The sequence below is a fragment of the Centropristis striata genome, chromosome 2, assembly GCF_030273125.1.
Source record: "Centropristis striata isolate RG_2023a ecotype Rhode Island chromosome 2, C.striata_1.0, whole genome shotgun sequence".
NCBI lineage: Eukaryota > Metazoa > Chordata > Actinopteri > Perciformes > Serranidae > Centropristis > Centropristis striata.
In genome coordinates this window covers 33,774,906-33,791,691 of record NC_081518.1, presented here as the reverse complement: position 1 = coordinate 33,791,691, position 16,786 = coordinate 33,774,906, and the positions used below count along the sequence as shown (strand labels likewise).

General features: G+C 40.2%; 1 protein-coding gene across 1 annotated transcript in view; it reads right to left on the bottom strand.

Annotated features, from left to right (window-relative positions):
• LOC131984536 (FERM domain-containing protein 5-like) overlaps nucleotides 1-16,786 on the bottom strand; it is a 97,071-nt gene that overhangs the window by 79,058 nt on the left and 1,227 nt on the right. The window lies entirely within an intron of this gene.

The window sequence follows — 16,786 nt, the reverse complement described above, 5'->3', positions numbered from 1 at the left end:
GTGTGTGTGTGTGTGTGTGTGTGTGTGTGTGAGAGAGAGAGAGAGAGAGTGAGAGAGAGAGAGAGAGAGAGAGAGTGAGAGAGAGAGAGAGAGAGAGAGAGAGTCCTGGACTTGCTGACTACACAGAGCAGTGATTTATGTGAGCATAGGGCAGCAGGAGGTGGTGGTGGTGTTGGAGAGGTAATCACCATTTTTAATGTTGTTTTTTTTTACTGTAACTGTTGTGGAATTATTCAATAAGCTGTGGGGTTTGGGGCATCTGAAAATAAACAACTTTTATATGAATATCTATAGAACATGATCTGGAAGAAAACCATTATCAAATTCCAATGTTTTTAAATGTAGAGCAACAGAGCACATTCTGTGTGCACTAATCTGCTCATTCACACTCTTTGTGTTTCTTACCTTGAATCTCTCTCTCATTAATTGCACTGTCAAAGGGACTCTCAGGGCAGTGTGAATACATCTTTAAAAACAGCTGTGTTGATTTCTTAACCAAATAATAGTTTTGCACATGACCTTGGCTCTGTGGATCCAACAGGAAGAGTGCAGCTTCATCCCACATTACAGCGCGGACAGCGGCACACTCCCAAGAGATGAAAACAAGACAAGTACAACATAAACACACACACCGCAGACCACAACACACAGCCTCGACTGACCACACAGACAGAGGCACTCTGCATTAGTATATGGTGAGCCTATAAACTACACATGCATACACGCTGTTTATAAGGAACAGACACTGCAAAAAAAACTCTCAGTGAGGTGGTGCGGTCATTTTATGAATCACTTTAAAATTAAAAGGCTACACAGCAGTGATGTTGGTTTACAATGTAGTGAGTCCACAGGACCCACAGGTGGTGATTTGAGTGGGTCCCTGAGAAATTCAATGGGTACCCAATAAAGATATTGAAATTGTAGTGTTTAACGCCTCTGATGTTGTAATGGTATGATATGGTTATAATTAACGGATATATTCATGTATGTCCAAAAACTGAATCTGAAATTAAACAAATTAAATTCCAACTCTGAAAACTTTTTTTAGAAAACAACCATCACATCAGCATGACATACAAAATTCAAATAAAATCGCATTATTGTAGCAACATAAATAGCACCAAAATAAATTATGATGATTTCAATTTTCCTTTTTCTGCTTACTCAAGAAAAAATCATGATCTCATTGGGAGCAGGATGTATGCAGATGCAGCATAAAGGTGAAAAAAAGCCGGGCGGCAACCTCCCGGTTCAACCAGTGAAGCAATCCCGGAAGTGCCTGAAGCCTGCAATCTTTGACAGGGGTCAAAAGGTGGTTGCAAAAGAACTCCAGTCCTATCTATCTCAATACAAAATGAAACTACTTCTCACTTGATTTATTACCTCAGAAAAAATTATTGTGGCAACATTATGACGTTCATTGTGTAAATAATGGTCCATTTCAGAAAAAAATAGATGATAAAGAAGCTTATGTTTTGGGGCGTGGCTACCTGCCCGTCATCAGCAAAGCAAAACAAGGCGTATCCATAGCACTGTGTACATCTCAATAGCTGTCTACTTGTTTGTTGTGTTTTCGTCTCAGAACTTTGACCCTTTTACAGTGTTTTTTCAGTTCATGAAAGTTTATTTGAACATTTAGTTCATTTAAAAATGTCTTGTTCAGCGTTCAGTTGTACTAAAAGACACTCCAAGGAGTCAGCTGTTCAATTCAATTAAGTCCAATTATGGTCTCACCCTGTTTCAAAAATATGCAGTCTATTAAACAGGCAGACAAAAATCGTTAAAAATATTTTTTTATCACAGCCACTGTACATTTTCTTTATTTCATTACAAAACGACTCCTAGACGTTACAACATGGTCGACATGTGTGAACACAGCATTGAACAGTGGAAACGTTTCTTACTACTATGAAGTTCGTATTCTTAATTGTTGAAATGTAATCCGTGTTGACTGGCTAGTTGTTGTGGAAGTGGCTAAACTAGCATGTGGTGAGACCGTGCACATGGGATCTCATCTGCGCTGATGAGATGCAGAGGCTTGAAACGGCGCCTGCATGTTGTGCTGACAGCAAGTTACTTTAACCACATTACTGTGGTTATTAACACAAGTTTGTTGATCACAATATATCTTTCTTCATTGGAAAAATGAGTTGTGTCCCTGGGACGCATGGTTAGTGAGTTTACTTCGTACTTTTGCAGAGTTAACATTGCTATGGACACAGTTCCAACCATAGAATGTATATATTTTTCATTTAGAGGTAGCAATAAAGTCATTTTAAATCAACAAAACCCATTTAAATCAATCATTTGTGTCAAATAGTTGATTTATTTAGTAAACATCGATGTATTAAGCGGCATAATGTACAGCACGCGGGTCATTATCGCAAAGTGAGCCCCGACAGGGTGAGGCAGGACATTATCCTTATTTAAAAATGACAGAATATCTACATTGTATTGCATCATCTCATCTTTCAGCATTAGATCATTTGCATATTCTCATTTTGCTGCAGAGTAATTAGCAGACACAGTGTGCTTCCCCCGTGAGAGTCCTGGAATCATTACACTCGTCTTTATGGTGTAATATCTCTATTTCCTCTTGTCCAATGTAAACCTTCCTTTTTAAAGCACCTGCACCTGCACACACACACACACACACACACACACACACACACACAGAGGATAGTGTTGTCTGTAATGTGCCGAGCCAGCAGGCAGCCCTACAGGACGTCAGCATCCATGTGTAATTAAAGCTTTTTGCCTTTTCTTTCCAAAGCACCCAACACGCACCCCGGTGGACACATGACACCAGCAACTTTTTTTGTGGTGCCATCTCTTATTTATGCATGAATTCACACAAATCAGATATGCAAGTGAACTCTTTCTTTTAACACTGATGCACAAGCAAACACACAAGAGAAGACATACACACTAACAATTAAGAGCACCTCGCTGAAAACATCATTAGTATGGTGATTAAATATCAGCTGTTGCAGCCAGAAAGAACTGAATCATGAATAACACATGAGGCCCATGTCTGTCTGAGCAAAAAAAAAAACACAACATAATGATTTCCAAGTTCAGTGCGGCCAACATTAGTGTGCACAGAATCAGCACTGAGTGAACTCTTCCACTCCAGTGACATCCTCAGCTCCACAGCAAGCCTCCCGCCTTCCCCAAATAAGCCTCGTCTCCCCTTTCAAGTTTGATATAAAAGAAGAGAGAAGAGGAAGAGGAGCTGCGAAGAAGACTCCAGTCAGAACAAGAAACTGCTCTCTTATTTCTGTAAAGCCTTAAATATTTCCCTGTTGGAAAGCCTGTGCTGGGGTGAGAAGGATTTCTCTGCTGGTTTGATATGAGCCAGTGTTGAGAGGCTCATACACATTCATTCTGCTAATCTTAATAGCCTCATTGCAGCTCTCTGATGACGCAGTGTACCTTGAACACTTCACTGCAGCTGGACCAAATGTTGTGGATGGAGTAGGGATAGAGTGCACTACTTAGATAGATGTAATATGAAATATGAAATATGACAATATGTTAAAATAGACACACAAAAAACAGAACTACACAACATATACCCCATTCATATCGAGGGATAAGCAAGGGTTAAACCAGCGTTGATTTTGTGTAGGGGGTTAACCTGTGTTGACCGACTCTGCTTCTTTCAATGTGAATAGCACACCACCAGGGTTGCTAACAACTGGGGCTACAGTCTCAGCCCACACTGTAAACAGCTGTTCTCACCTATAAACTACCAATGATTTTAACAAACATGGAATTGTGGCAAGACTTTGAGGTGCGGGAGCTCCTGGCCAACCGTGGTGAGGAAAAAATGAAGTAGCATGTTAAGGGTAGAGTAACTTATGTGAACATAACATACACAGTGGCGCTTAAAAAAAGCAGTACACCAAAGTGTCGAGAATGTAGACTGGCAGTTAGGCTTGGGCAGTATTATGGTATATCAGGGTATTTAGAGGGCACAGAAATAAAGACACAGCCCTTCAGTATGTTTAACTAGTAGTCATGCTGTTAATGTGAAATGCAGCAGAGGTCAGTCTATAGGCAGCTTGGCTGAGAAACGACGAATTACAGAACTTTTAAAACTAAAATGACTGTGTCCATGTTTGGTTATAACCCTGAGGATGAAGGTGAGTGAATGGGCAACTGCTATGATGATCTCCTCCTCCACCAAAACGACAATTCTACTCCTTAAAGAATAATCACTAACACTTATTGCACTAACAGCTTTTATTGTACTATACCTTGTTTGTTTCCCTTTTTTTCTGTGAGTCGCTTTGGATAGAAGCGTCTGCTAAATGACTAAATGTAAATGTAATGATGAATGACAGAGAGCCACTGTGTCGCTGTTCAGCGAACAGACAATCAGGGGTTTACACCCAAACACAAATACCTTATACCCTGTTGAAATCTCTGAAATATATGATGGTATGAAAAAACGGACCATGATCTGTGCTCCAGCCACCAAGCAAACTGTTCCATCTGTTATAAAGTGATGTCACATTATCAAGCAATAAGCAAACATTAAATATAAAGTAATTTCATTAGATTTGGACACTATTGGATAATATCACAACCGTTACATTTTGGGAGGTTATTGGCATTCATTAGTCATATCTGAATTGTCATGACCAGCGATCAACCAGTTTTGACTGGCTTGGTTTTAATAGCTAAAGAAGATTTCAATACAGGTCAGATAACCCTGGTCTAACCCTGGTCATTGGTATGAAAGAGATATAAGGAACATCCATTTCCAGATCTTATTTTGTCTTTTGAGCTCTCCTGTTCCTGTGGCAATCGTATAAAATAATGCCTGAGATGGAACTGCTCCTATACATGCAGTGGGGTAATTTAGTTTGGCTGGTTACAGTCTGGCTGCCCACATAAAACCACAGTCTCCTTGATGCATCCAAATATGACAGGGGAATTACTTAATTATGTTTCAGCTTCAAAATTAAAACACAGCCATACAGGGGACTTATATTCATACTACATCGTGCAGAAATCGGCAACACTGATTCTTACTATTTTAATTAAACTGATACTCGACTTGAACCACTCCTCTGCACTTTTCCATTTCCTTATGAGTTTGTTTAGACTTGAGCACCCTGGTGTGTGAGCGGGCTGCAGACAGACTCATCTTCAGTGCCTCCCAACAGTAAATACTTTTCTTCACTCTCATTTTTATTTTTAAAAGCATCAGAGAAACCTCACAGACACTCTCCCTTCCTCCCTGAGAGACGTAATTCATCACTGCGGAAAGAGGCGGATAATGAATATATAGTACACCACTTGTTGGTTTTCATTTATTTCCTTGCTATGAACTTGGTTTGAGAGAAAAATAAGGTCTGGTTCAAGCAATGCTACCAAGAAATGAGGGTCTGTCATCTGGGGACACACACTGTAATATACGAGTGCATGAAAAACTAACAGATGTCTATTATATCACTGTGAAAAGAAATGCTTAACATAAGAATGAGAAAAAAGCTGTGCAGTTTTATTGATCTTGTACATTTTCATCAGCTTTTCTGTATGAGGTATGCTTCCACCATACAGATCAATGGACCGGCCACACTGAAGGAAACCCCAGTGGGTTATGACTAGTGACAATTCTAATAAAGATTATTCAAACAAGATGACTCATCCTCAGTGTTGCCAAAAAAAGGCAACATTACTTTGTGCAAAAGTATGGAAGAAAAGAAGCGTAACATGGCGGCACAGATGTCTTGAAGATGCAGATAATATGTTTGCAGCATGATTCGCATCATATCCTACGAAATGTGACATTCAGACCTTCCAACAATGGGACAGAAAACTAGTCTGGGTAAAAGACTGGGGGTTTGACCAATCCGCCAACCAACAGGCAGCTGGCATGGCTTTTACATTGCATGGCTTCGTCACCAAACCAAATTTTGCGTATATAGCTACGGATTCCAATGCATTACTTTTCATGAGACATTATATGAACCGTTCTTAAGGACAGCCTGGCTTAAGACTACAGTTTTAGCCACAACATACAAAATACTATTGCAATTCTGACTCTGCACATGTGACAAAAGTTGTTTAAAGTCTCTTTTGGCTAGAATTCTGATCGATGGGTCAGTTCCTGATTGGGCTTTACAACTACAAGTCTGAAAGCAAAAAAAAATCTGTAGGTATTGAGGGTACCGGATCTCTGCTCTTCTTTACTCAAGGCTAGCAGCTGGAGACCACATTAGCCGCTACTATCATTGAACAGAGATCAGAGATCATTAAACATGTTTAAATTCTAGATGAAATATATGGGATAACTAATATTATAACAACAGTTGTTGGTACATTTTACTCAAAAATAAAATCTAGATCTGATGCTGGGGGTTGCCAAAGTCAGTAGGATTCATCCTCTTGGAACCATGAATGTTGCTGCCAAATGTCAGGGCAATCCATTCCGTAGTTGTTGAAATATTACATTCTGAGCCAAAGTGGTGCACTGACCAACACTATTATCCCTGAAGACATGCCGCTAGCATAGCTTCAAACCAATAAACGGCCGCCTTTTAAGTGGCTAACAAGGTCTGCAATGCCTATAGCCTTCAGTGAAATGCCTCTTGCATCCCTATTGCTGTGTCATGTATAGCATGTCTTTGCTGTGTCGTCTACCGGTGTCAGGTTCAGTCAGGGCAAGCTCATTAATCTGTTCAGCTGCAGTGCTACTGACTGAGAGAGGAGAGAGACAAAGACAGAAAGAAGAAGAGGAGAAATGAAAGTGAAAAGGAACAAAGGGGGGATTTTGTGGAATTGAGGTGCTGGCCATGGAGAAAAAGCACAAAAAAAGAGAAGAGGCATAATGAAGACATCGAAGTGGAGAGAATGACAGAGAAAAGTATGAAGAATACACTTTGCTTCACTAGAAACTGCAGCTCCTTCAGATGCTGCTGTACAGTAAATGCAGTGACATCACTATGGAGCAACAAAACGCTCTATGGCAGGTTTTCCTATCACTGCTGCTTCTGCATCACATAGGCTGACCTCATCAAACACCTCCAGACACATGTGCATCAAAGATAACCAACATTAAATATTCACTCTTGTCACAAACACATTTGGAAACCCACCAACCTCACCCTTAAATACACAATTACCTTCGTCCTTGCTGGTATGATTTCTGAATGAAAGCCCCTGACAGAACATGGAGTGCCTCTGAGGCTGAATAACCCCCATTCACACCTGACTGTAAATCCCACTGCAGAGGGAAATGAAGCCATACCAATACCAAAAATGATTTTATTCTACAAAGGATTTGCATTTTCCTAGCAAAGTCATAAACATTTACATTTATATACAACCATTTTAAGGTGTGCAACATCAGTGCATCTGGTAAGCATTACTGTAGCAAATTTAATGTCATGTTCAGGACATTCTACAATTCTACAATGTCATTTAGCAGACGCTTTTATCCAAAGCGACGTACAAATGAGAGTAATACAACACAAGCAAGGATGAAGTCAAGAAACATAGCAAGAGTAAGTGCCGTGGGTCCAAGTTCGAGTCCATTAGGACACAAGTGCTTTATAGGTCGCAAGAGCGGCCGGTGCGATACTTGTCGTAGTCGTCAGTGTAGGTCAAGAGTAAAGGTGTTCAGTAAAGAGCAGGGTCTTCAGTCTCTTTGAGATTGAGATCTTTGAGATTGATTGAGAAGGACTCAACGGAACAGATGGAGTTTGGAAGTTCGTTTCACCACCGGGGCACTACAGAGGAGAAGAGTCTGGTTTGAGACGCAGAGGCCTTCAGCAGTGGAGGAGCCAGACGTCTTTCACTGGAGGAGTTTAGATAAGAAGGGGCTGTGCCCGTTGCAATTTTGTAGGCTTTGAATTTGATGCGGGCTATGACCGGGAGCCAGTGCAGAGAGACGAGGAGTGGAGTGCTCTCCTGGGCTGGTTGAAGACCAGACGTGCTGCCACGTTCTGGATCATCTGCAGAGGCTTGGTAGTGCAGCAGGAAGACCTGCCAGTAGCGAGTTGCAGTAGTCTAAACGGGATAACACAAGGGCCTTAACCAGGAGTTGTGTCGACTGATGTTGTACAGGGTGAATCGACAAGGGTAAATCTGGCAATTGAGGATACATGAACCTTGAAGGTCAGTTGATCATCAATCAAGTTTCGCTTTACACTACAGACTGCGCTCATTCACCCTTTCACACACACATTCATACTGGTGGCAGAGGCTGCCCTAAACGGTGCCACACCTGCCACCATTGGGAATTAATTCACACACCGATGAACGCAGCTTCGGGAGCAATTTGGGGTTCAGTATCTTGTTCAAGGATACTTCGACATGTAGGCTGCGACGGTCAGGGATCGAACCACCAACCCTTCGGTTGGGGGGCAACCCACTCTGAGCCACAGCCGCCCATGAGAAGCCATGATTGTGGATGATTGTGCCAAGTGAGGTGGTGTAAATGGAGAAGAGAAGGGGCCAAGCACTGATCCTTGGGGAACCCCAGTGGAAAGGTTTTGTAGTTTGGACACTTCTCCCTTCCAAGATACTCTAAAAGATCTCCCTGATAGGTAGGAGGCGAACCATCGGAGGGCAGAACCTGAGATACCAAGTTCTGCGAGTGAAGAGAGGAGGATCTGGTGGTTAACCATCTCTTAAGTATGAAACCTACAGTAAACTACCTGGGTTCCAGCCTACCAGGTCCTGAGTGGGCCAATGGTTAATCTCATATAATGCTTGATTAAAGTTAAAGTTTGATAGGATGACTGACGTCAAGTGCAGTGTTGCTGCATTGCCTTTTTCTCACCTTTAATGTTTTCAGAAACACATTTTAGTGGCTGTTTAGTTGAGATTTGAGAAATTTTGTGACCAGGCTGCCATATATGGGTGGTTGACGTGACGCTCAATTTTTGTGTTCCCAGTGACAAATATTACTCAAATTTGATAATATTTCATTAAAATTAATGTTTTAATATGCAGTTCATTCTTCTACATCTAATCCATCTGCAAACAATGAGTATCGTTCTTCAACTATGCAAATATTCTGTTTTGAACATGACATTTGTCCACCGGTGCAACTGTACTAGGTAGCATTACTTATCTTAAAACAACTGTAATTTAATGAAAAATTAATCTAAATACATTAAAATACTTGAATGCATGTCATACGAGTGTTTACATAATGAATCTAGAGGATATAAGTGTTAAGGTCCCTATGTAGAGTTATTATGACACATTACATTTTGTCCGCAAAACTGGTGTCCTCCTGGAGCAACGGCATTATGTAGATATAAAACAGGCATTAATGTGACCACCCCATTACTGAGAGGGGTCCTTCCAGAATCAGGAAGGACAGAAGACATCTCTGGAGCAGGTGGACTGCACACAAGATCAGTTCTGTCTCAAATATTTTCATAATATTACTATTTCCGTGCAGTGTTGGAACTGGTCGTCTTAAGGTAGTCCTTTGGTACAACGCAGTTTAAGTATTGATCTGAATATTTTTATCAATTTACATTGATTGATAATTGAAAATAATGTAAACCTTAACACTGTTACTCAGGATGAAGAATGTCTCTCATATAGCTAGTCCGCAAACTAGCATTGATTTCGAAAATGTCCACTGGTGAAACGCACTGTCCTATAGTACAACATGAAGTCAGTTTCACTTATTTTTTTCCTTTACTCCTATCATAATGAAAATTAACATAGTGAAAGCAAACATGTAAACAAACATTTTTTGTATTACAAGTTTTATTGAAAAATTAGTTTTAATATGCAAAAGAGATATAATCCTAGTCTAAAAAATGAATGGAGGTTAATGGACGGCCGCATTTGGATGGCCCGTCCTACCTGGCTGACGGGAGCTTCTCTGTCCTGCTTGGGGATTTCTTCTCCTCTGTTGCCCCCCTCACCTGTGGGGTCCCTCAGGGCTCTATACTAGGTCCCATCCTCTTCCTATTATATATTTTACCCCTAGGGGACATCCTAGTCAAACATAACATCTCCTTCCCTGTTTTGTTAAAGCTAGTTTGATTTCCATGTTGAAAGTGAGAGGCTGAAATGACCACCAAAGAAAGGTCTTGGAAGTTTAGGGAGAGGCTGAATGAAGGTCCTGAGAGGAAAGAGAACTTCCTGAGAGAGAGACGCAGAAAGTAAATTTGACAATGTTTGATAATTAATTTGACTTTGTACACGACATGGGCATACTAGTACTCTGTTGTCCAATGGTGCAACGGAATGTCCTGTGGTGCAACAAATTGAATTGTGAGTGGAAAAGGTATTTTAATGAAAAATGTATGTAAAAAGTGTGGGATAGTACAATAATGTTATCATCACTATGCAGCTATAAGGATGAAATGAAGATTCCTTGGGTTTTATACCAATTATAATGAACGTAACCCAGGCATTTGGGTGAAGTCTCTATGTGTACATCTTATAGTATATAAATAACATAATTCTGAATTTTTTGGGGGTATGTTTGATGTGGAAATATAATTGGGACAAACTAATATGCCTTTGGCTTATCAATCTTATCTGTCCAACATTCTCTGAACTAAATAATGACATTCTTTATTGTGTTGCACCGGTGGACACATTTTAGGACTACCACACCAAAAAGTGAATAATATGTAAAGAATTAGAAATGGACACATTCAGTTTTGAATTATTCACATATAAGGGAATATAATTATATATCATTTGACATATATTTTTGAATTATTATTTTTTTCACTTTGAATTTGAGTTCACGTCAACCACCCATATGTCCTGCTTGAAAAAGGACCAAGCACTGCCCCAACTTGCCTGCCAGGCTAGTAGCAGTGCATGTGCTGACTAAAGCAATCAGTCAGTGTGGTGAGTAGAGTTGCAGCCCTGACATCACTGGAGTCGTAGATATCATGGCCAACAGTCAAATGCCCTAATCTGAGAGCACACCAAAGCCTTGAGGGTTTATCTCACCATTGCTCCACATAATACATTAACATGTAATTTAGCTGGGTGCCTTCACATCAAGAAGACGTGTCTCTCGCAGATTTCAGCAGGATGGTGAATAGCTGCAAGCAAGGCTGATAAGCATTCTACATTAAGCCTATTAAGTTTGAAAAATATACATAGGGGACCAGCATTCCCAGTCTGTGGATTATTATGGGCTGAAAGCTCTCCAACCCCATCCCTGGGAGCAACAGACTGACTGTTTGGATGTCACGTGGAATTCATATTAGTCTGTCCAATCACTATATGCTGAATAATGTATGATAAGCCTTTATGAATGAAGGATGACTGAACATGCACACATTTTTTAGCACTACTGTTGTACAGTTCAGGGTGTTGCGTGTGGCACCTTTAACTGTGGTGTAAGAGAGAGGCAATTAGCAGACTCATTAATTCACTCATTATTTACATGTCAAAAATACAGACTTCCTCATATTTTCCATTTTAGCTCCTTTAGCCTACATCTGGGAGCTTCCCATTCCAAGCAGATTTCTGTTATCAGCTGCAGAGCAGAACCACACAGGCTGAGACTGAGAGCCCTGATCAAAGACATTTTGACAGCAGTTTCTCAGTAAAGTGAGAGCAGTCATGCATGTCTCAGTGAATCGAAGATTCAAACGTGCACACAATGCACAGACCAAATCACAGGTTGGTTGGTTGTCCACTGACTACATCAAGTCTACAAAACTGTCCAAAAGCTGTCACATGGATGAACCTATTGATTATTTCTTTGTTTGACAGATTACACATTTACTGAATAATAAAATATTAATACTGTATAATACTGTACAACATAATCAAATACATGAAAAATGCCTGACAGAAGTTACCAAAAACTCAACGACTTCTGTCAATTTGTCTCAGTCCTGCAGCCACAATGTTGCGTGCATTGTCATGGACACATGCAGACATTGCTCCGAGTCTCCAGTCTCTTGAGTTCAGCTGTCAACTGTGTGTTTGCCTGGCATACTCTGTTTTAGTAGGACAGCAGATTTAACATGCCAGTCCTCCGGTAACTCTCTGTTGAAGTTAAATTGTAACTTGCAAAGCTCTCCAATAAACTACGCCAATAAAAGGAATTGAAAGACTTTAACTGATAAATCGGTCAAAAATAGTTTGTCTGTTAATGGTGACAAAAGGTTAATTATTAACATCCCTAATCTCATATGCAGTTAACCTAAAAATAACTGAGCACATTTTCTTAGCTTTTCTTAAACCAGCATTCATTTTTTTCTTTAGTCATACACATACACACATTGCACTATGGATGCTCTCAGAGTTCTTCTTTTGGGCATAAAGTTAAATAAAATAAAAGGTATTCCACATTAGTATCAGGTTTGGTTTGGACCTGGTTTAGAAGAAAGATGTGAGTCATTATTATTATTTCAGTGAGGAGGTGAAAGCAGCAAAAGCAGAAGAGCAGACCCTTGCATGTATAAAAACAAAATATCTTACAACCTCTATTCCAATTTTAGCACTGCACACAGGGAAGAAAACAATATGAGAGCAGGAAGACCACTTAGTAGACAAAAGCAACCTATTTCAATAATGCATTTACAACGCAAAGCAAGAGGAGCTCCTTCCAACTTCTGCATTTGGCTTCAAAAGAAAGGCCCTAATTTCATTAGTGGACTATGGGTCTGAGTTGGTGCCAGGCGACTGGACCACTCACTCACAGTGATGAGGTACGTCTCTCTGGATCAATGATAGTCCATCATTCATCTTTCTTTCGATCTCTAATATATATATATATATAAATATATTTTGCTTCATGGTCGGAATATTAATTTAGAGCAAATGGCCCACACTATCTGCCTTGAATTTGTACCATGATGGTAAACCTTGTTCCACATTAGCCTATGTTAAAGACAGCTTAAGTATGTGATCTGCATTTCATAGCTCTTGCTATAGATGCTGATTTGTAACACATAACTTCTGTGTTCTGATGGTTAACTCATTAAATATTGAATGTGGGGCAGTGGAGTGTTTTTTTTTGCTCTTCTGTGTTCTAATGAGATGCTGCTGATTAACATTGGTATACCGTAGCTGCTTAACCACACTCTAGGATAATTCAATCCCATCCAGGGTATAATTGCCAAACGAAACATAGATCTAAATAACCTCTGTGTATGTGGGGTTTTTTGGTTACAGTGAGACAATGTTAGGCTATGGCTGAAACTAAATAAGAGGAGCTAAAGAGCTAGCTAAAGAGCTAGAAGGACACAAATAATCAAACTGTCAGTCCCCTATAGCCTGCTCTCCTACAACTAATCTGACATTTAGAAACTCCCTACATATAGTATAGTTTCAGTTGTGTATAGGATTTGCTCTATACAGTGCTATTGTTCATCCTAATGAAGTTGCATGTCACCCTGCCCAATGCTGTGACTCATTCAAGTGTTTTTTAAAGTTTTAAAGTGGACCAGAGCTCTGGAGCAGGATGGCTGGCTAGTTAGTTAGCTTTCTAATTCTGCCATGCTTTCATGCTACATTGGTTACAGAAAATGAGCCAAATTTCTCATCTGGCAATGTACTTTCTTATGCTATTAAAAGAGTGTGTGGATGAAGCATTAGGTTGTTAAATGTAACTAATTTAGTAGCTGTAGTTAGCTAGTTAGCTTGCTAGGGGGCTCAGTCCACACTTTCGCACCACAGTACTGAGAGAGAGAGGGATAGATCTATGGTCTGTGAATTAAGTTTTTATGGTACATGACATTATTTTATTTGTTTCTTTTTGTAATTGTATATTTACGTTAAAATAAATATACCTTACTGGTATCCTTAAAATTGTGGCATCTAGTACTGGTGGCCATTTTTCTGATGTTAATCACCAACAGTAATGCTCCTGATTCTGTCTCTCCTCAGCCTGTTTTTTCTTGCTGCTTGGGGCCTTCAATTACTTGTCTACTGCTTCCCAAAGCCTCTTTGGTGCCTTTAAGTGCCCTTCTCAGCACCTTCCACCTTTTCCACCATCAATAAATTCTGGATTGGGGCTTTAGGACTGTGACTGTGAGAAGCCTGTGAATATCCTGGAGGAATGAACGGTGTTGGAAGAGCAGGAGAAATCAATAAACACAGGTCTTCCCATGCTTCCAGGGTCATGATGTAATCAGCAACAATGTCATTGGTAGGAAAGGGGGATAGGCACACAGTACGAGTGAGGTAAATGGGTGGTAATGGTATTGGATTCTGATGAGGCTGGCAGGTAAGCAGAACAAGCTGATGGGCAAAGGGAGTGGGTTGGGGGGCTATGTCCATATTAAAAAACAGGACTTGCTCTATTCATCATTGCCTGGCTGACTTCCTATTCCACCCAACACTGCCTTCACTGTTTTTTTCCCATTCATGAAGGTCATACAGAACATCATTCCACCATGATGGAATTTCACTATAACAGCAGTAGTTCAAGGTGTAGGTTAATTGAGCTAAATGGAGAGCGTGACTGTTGCTGAGCCCCACAAGGGGCTGGCATTCTGGGCCACATCTCCAAGGTGTGCAGGAAAGGACAGCAGCCATCCGCTCCCATTTTCAGTGAGCCAACAATGTTGTCATGTTCAAGTTAGGTCATGGCAATGTCCTAGATGAAAAAGTACATATTCATGAGTGATTATTTAGCTTTACAGACGCTTTGTGTAGAACATAATTGCTACAACTCCCTAAATGTCGTGTTCACACACTCTAATGCCAGCAAATAAATAGTGACGTTGTAGCTGTAAACAATTGACAATTGATTAAGCCGATGATCCTATTTATGTTTCAATTTTGACCAGTTTTGCTTTATCAAGAGCCCCATAGTGTGAAATAAATGGCATATTTCATTATTTCCCATGGTGGAAATAATGAAATATGCCAATAGAGAGCTAATCCCTCTCAATAGAAGCTCTACTAGAAATTAAGCATTCAGTCCCTGCTGTGTGCCTTTAGTTGCTAAAAGGATGGGATCAGCATATCTTGACAGCCAAACACTTTGAATCATGACTGGATGGAGGAGCTGCTCAGAAGTCAAGGGGGAGGAAGTGCGGGCTGTACTTTGGTAAACACAACTCATCAAAAAACACTACAAACACACTGCCTTACCCTGCAGTCAAAAGGGAAAAAATAAACAGTGTTTTGCTTGTTAAACATTAAAACTGAAAGTTAAGTTGGAAAGCTGCATCAACAACAAAGCATTTCTTTTCTTGCAAAATTGAATTGATAGAGAGCTAACCTCAGGGCCTGAAAGTCATTCCTACAACCATTTGACTGAACTCCCACACACATTAAAGCTTCCATGTTGTAAAATGTAAGATTTCCATGTCGTTTTCCATTATGTATCAGGTCTTGGTGCTATATAAATACTGTTTAAGTATCAATGCTCAGTCCCTGGAGAAATGTATACAGTCGATTCTCAGAAACTGAGACTTTAAACGAGCCTTAAGGACCTTTGTTAGGAAGCGATGCCACAACTGTATTAGATATAAAGTGCTACAACAGTGCTGTTACAATCATGTTATTCCAAGCTGCAATGATGGTGCAGAAATAACAAGAGTGCAGATGCAGAAAAGTTGTGTCTAGATGGTAACTCAAGGTCAATGGCTGATCTTAACTATTTCACAAGAATTTCACAAATAGGGTAACCATCTAGCCTCAAAGTGGATACGCTGACCAATCAGAGCAGACTGGGCTTCTTCAGGACCTGAGACAGGCACCGACAGAAGGAGAATATGGGTATATTCAGACAGCATGACAAAAATAATGGGTGAAAAGCAAGTAAAAGCAAGTAAAAACCCAGAATAAAAGTATGAAGCCTAAAATTAGCGTAATATGTCCCCTTTCAATAAAAACAACTACATGTTTGAAATATCATAAGAAAATAATCATGAGCATGTATCATTTTGTTACCCAGGATTGACGTGGAATCACCATTTCATCTGTTCCCAGAGCACTGGCACTTTAAGCTGTTAGACACTGAAAGGCTTGCTATGCCTTTGCCGTCAGATCCCAGAAATGAACAGGTGGTGATGGTCTTTGTGTGCTGTCATCTGTGATTCAGTAGCAATAGAATCCCTTTGAGTAACAAGCTTCAAACGCAGCTCCAGCAACTCAAACAACCAGGTTAGGTGATACACACAGACTTCTCAATGATGCAGCCACATTCAAGACATTGCAGTGATGCGCGCGCACACACACACACACACACACACACACACACACACACACACACACACACACACACAGACACACACACACACACACACACACACACACACACACAATTTACAAAGGAGGTAATAGACATTAATCACTTGCGCTTAGTCCTTCGCTCTCTCGTCCTATAAACACACAGTCTGTTTACTGACTCTAGTCATGTCTCACCTTCATTCATGTCAATACAATTGATTTTTGAGACAACTCAAGAGTACAAGAAATAAAGAGAAATGCTTCAAACACTCTGCAAAGGATGCACTGAATGAGGGACTGACTGACTGACCGACTGCCTAATCCAATATGCACACTTAATCGCTTTTACCCGAGTACATGGGAGACCTATCAATAACCCTGCTGGAGGAACAAAAGGCACTAATCTACACCAAATAAACAGAAAAATAGAAACACCTTTACAATAAATTCTACCTCGGCCCATACTATACAACTGCACTACAAAGACAGCCCAGAAGTCACCATAAAGTAGAATCCTTTCTTCACTGCCACTGCATCAACAACAAATAAAAGGGAAGTAAAATCTAAGTGGATCTCACAACTTTCTCTAACTCTCCACAACCAAAAGAAAATATTAACTTAAAAAGCTACTTGATTA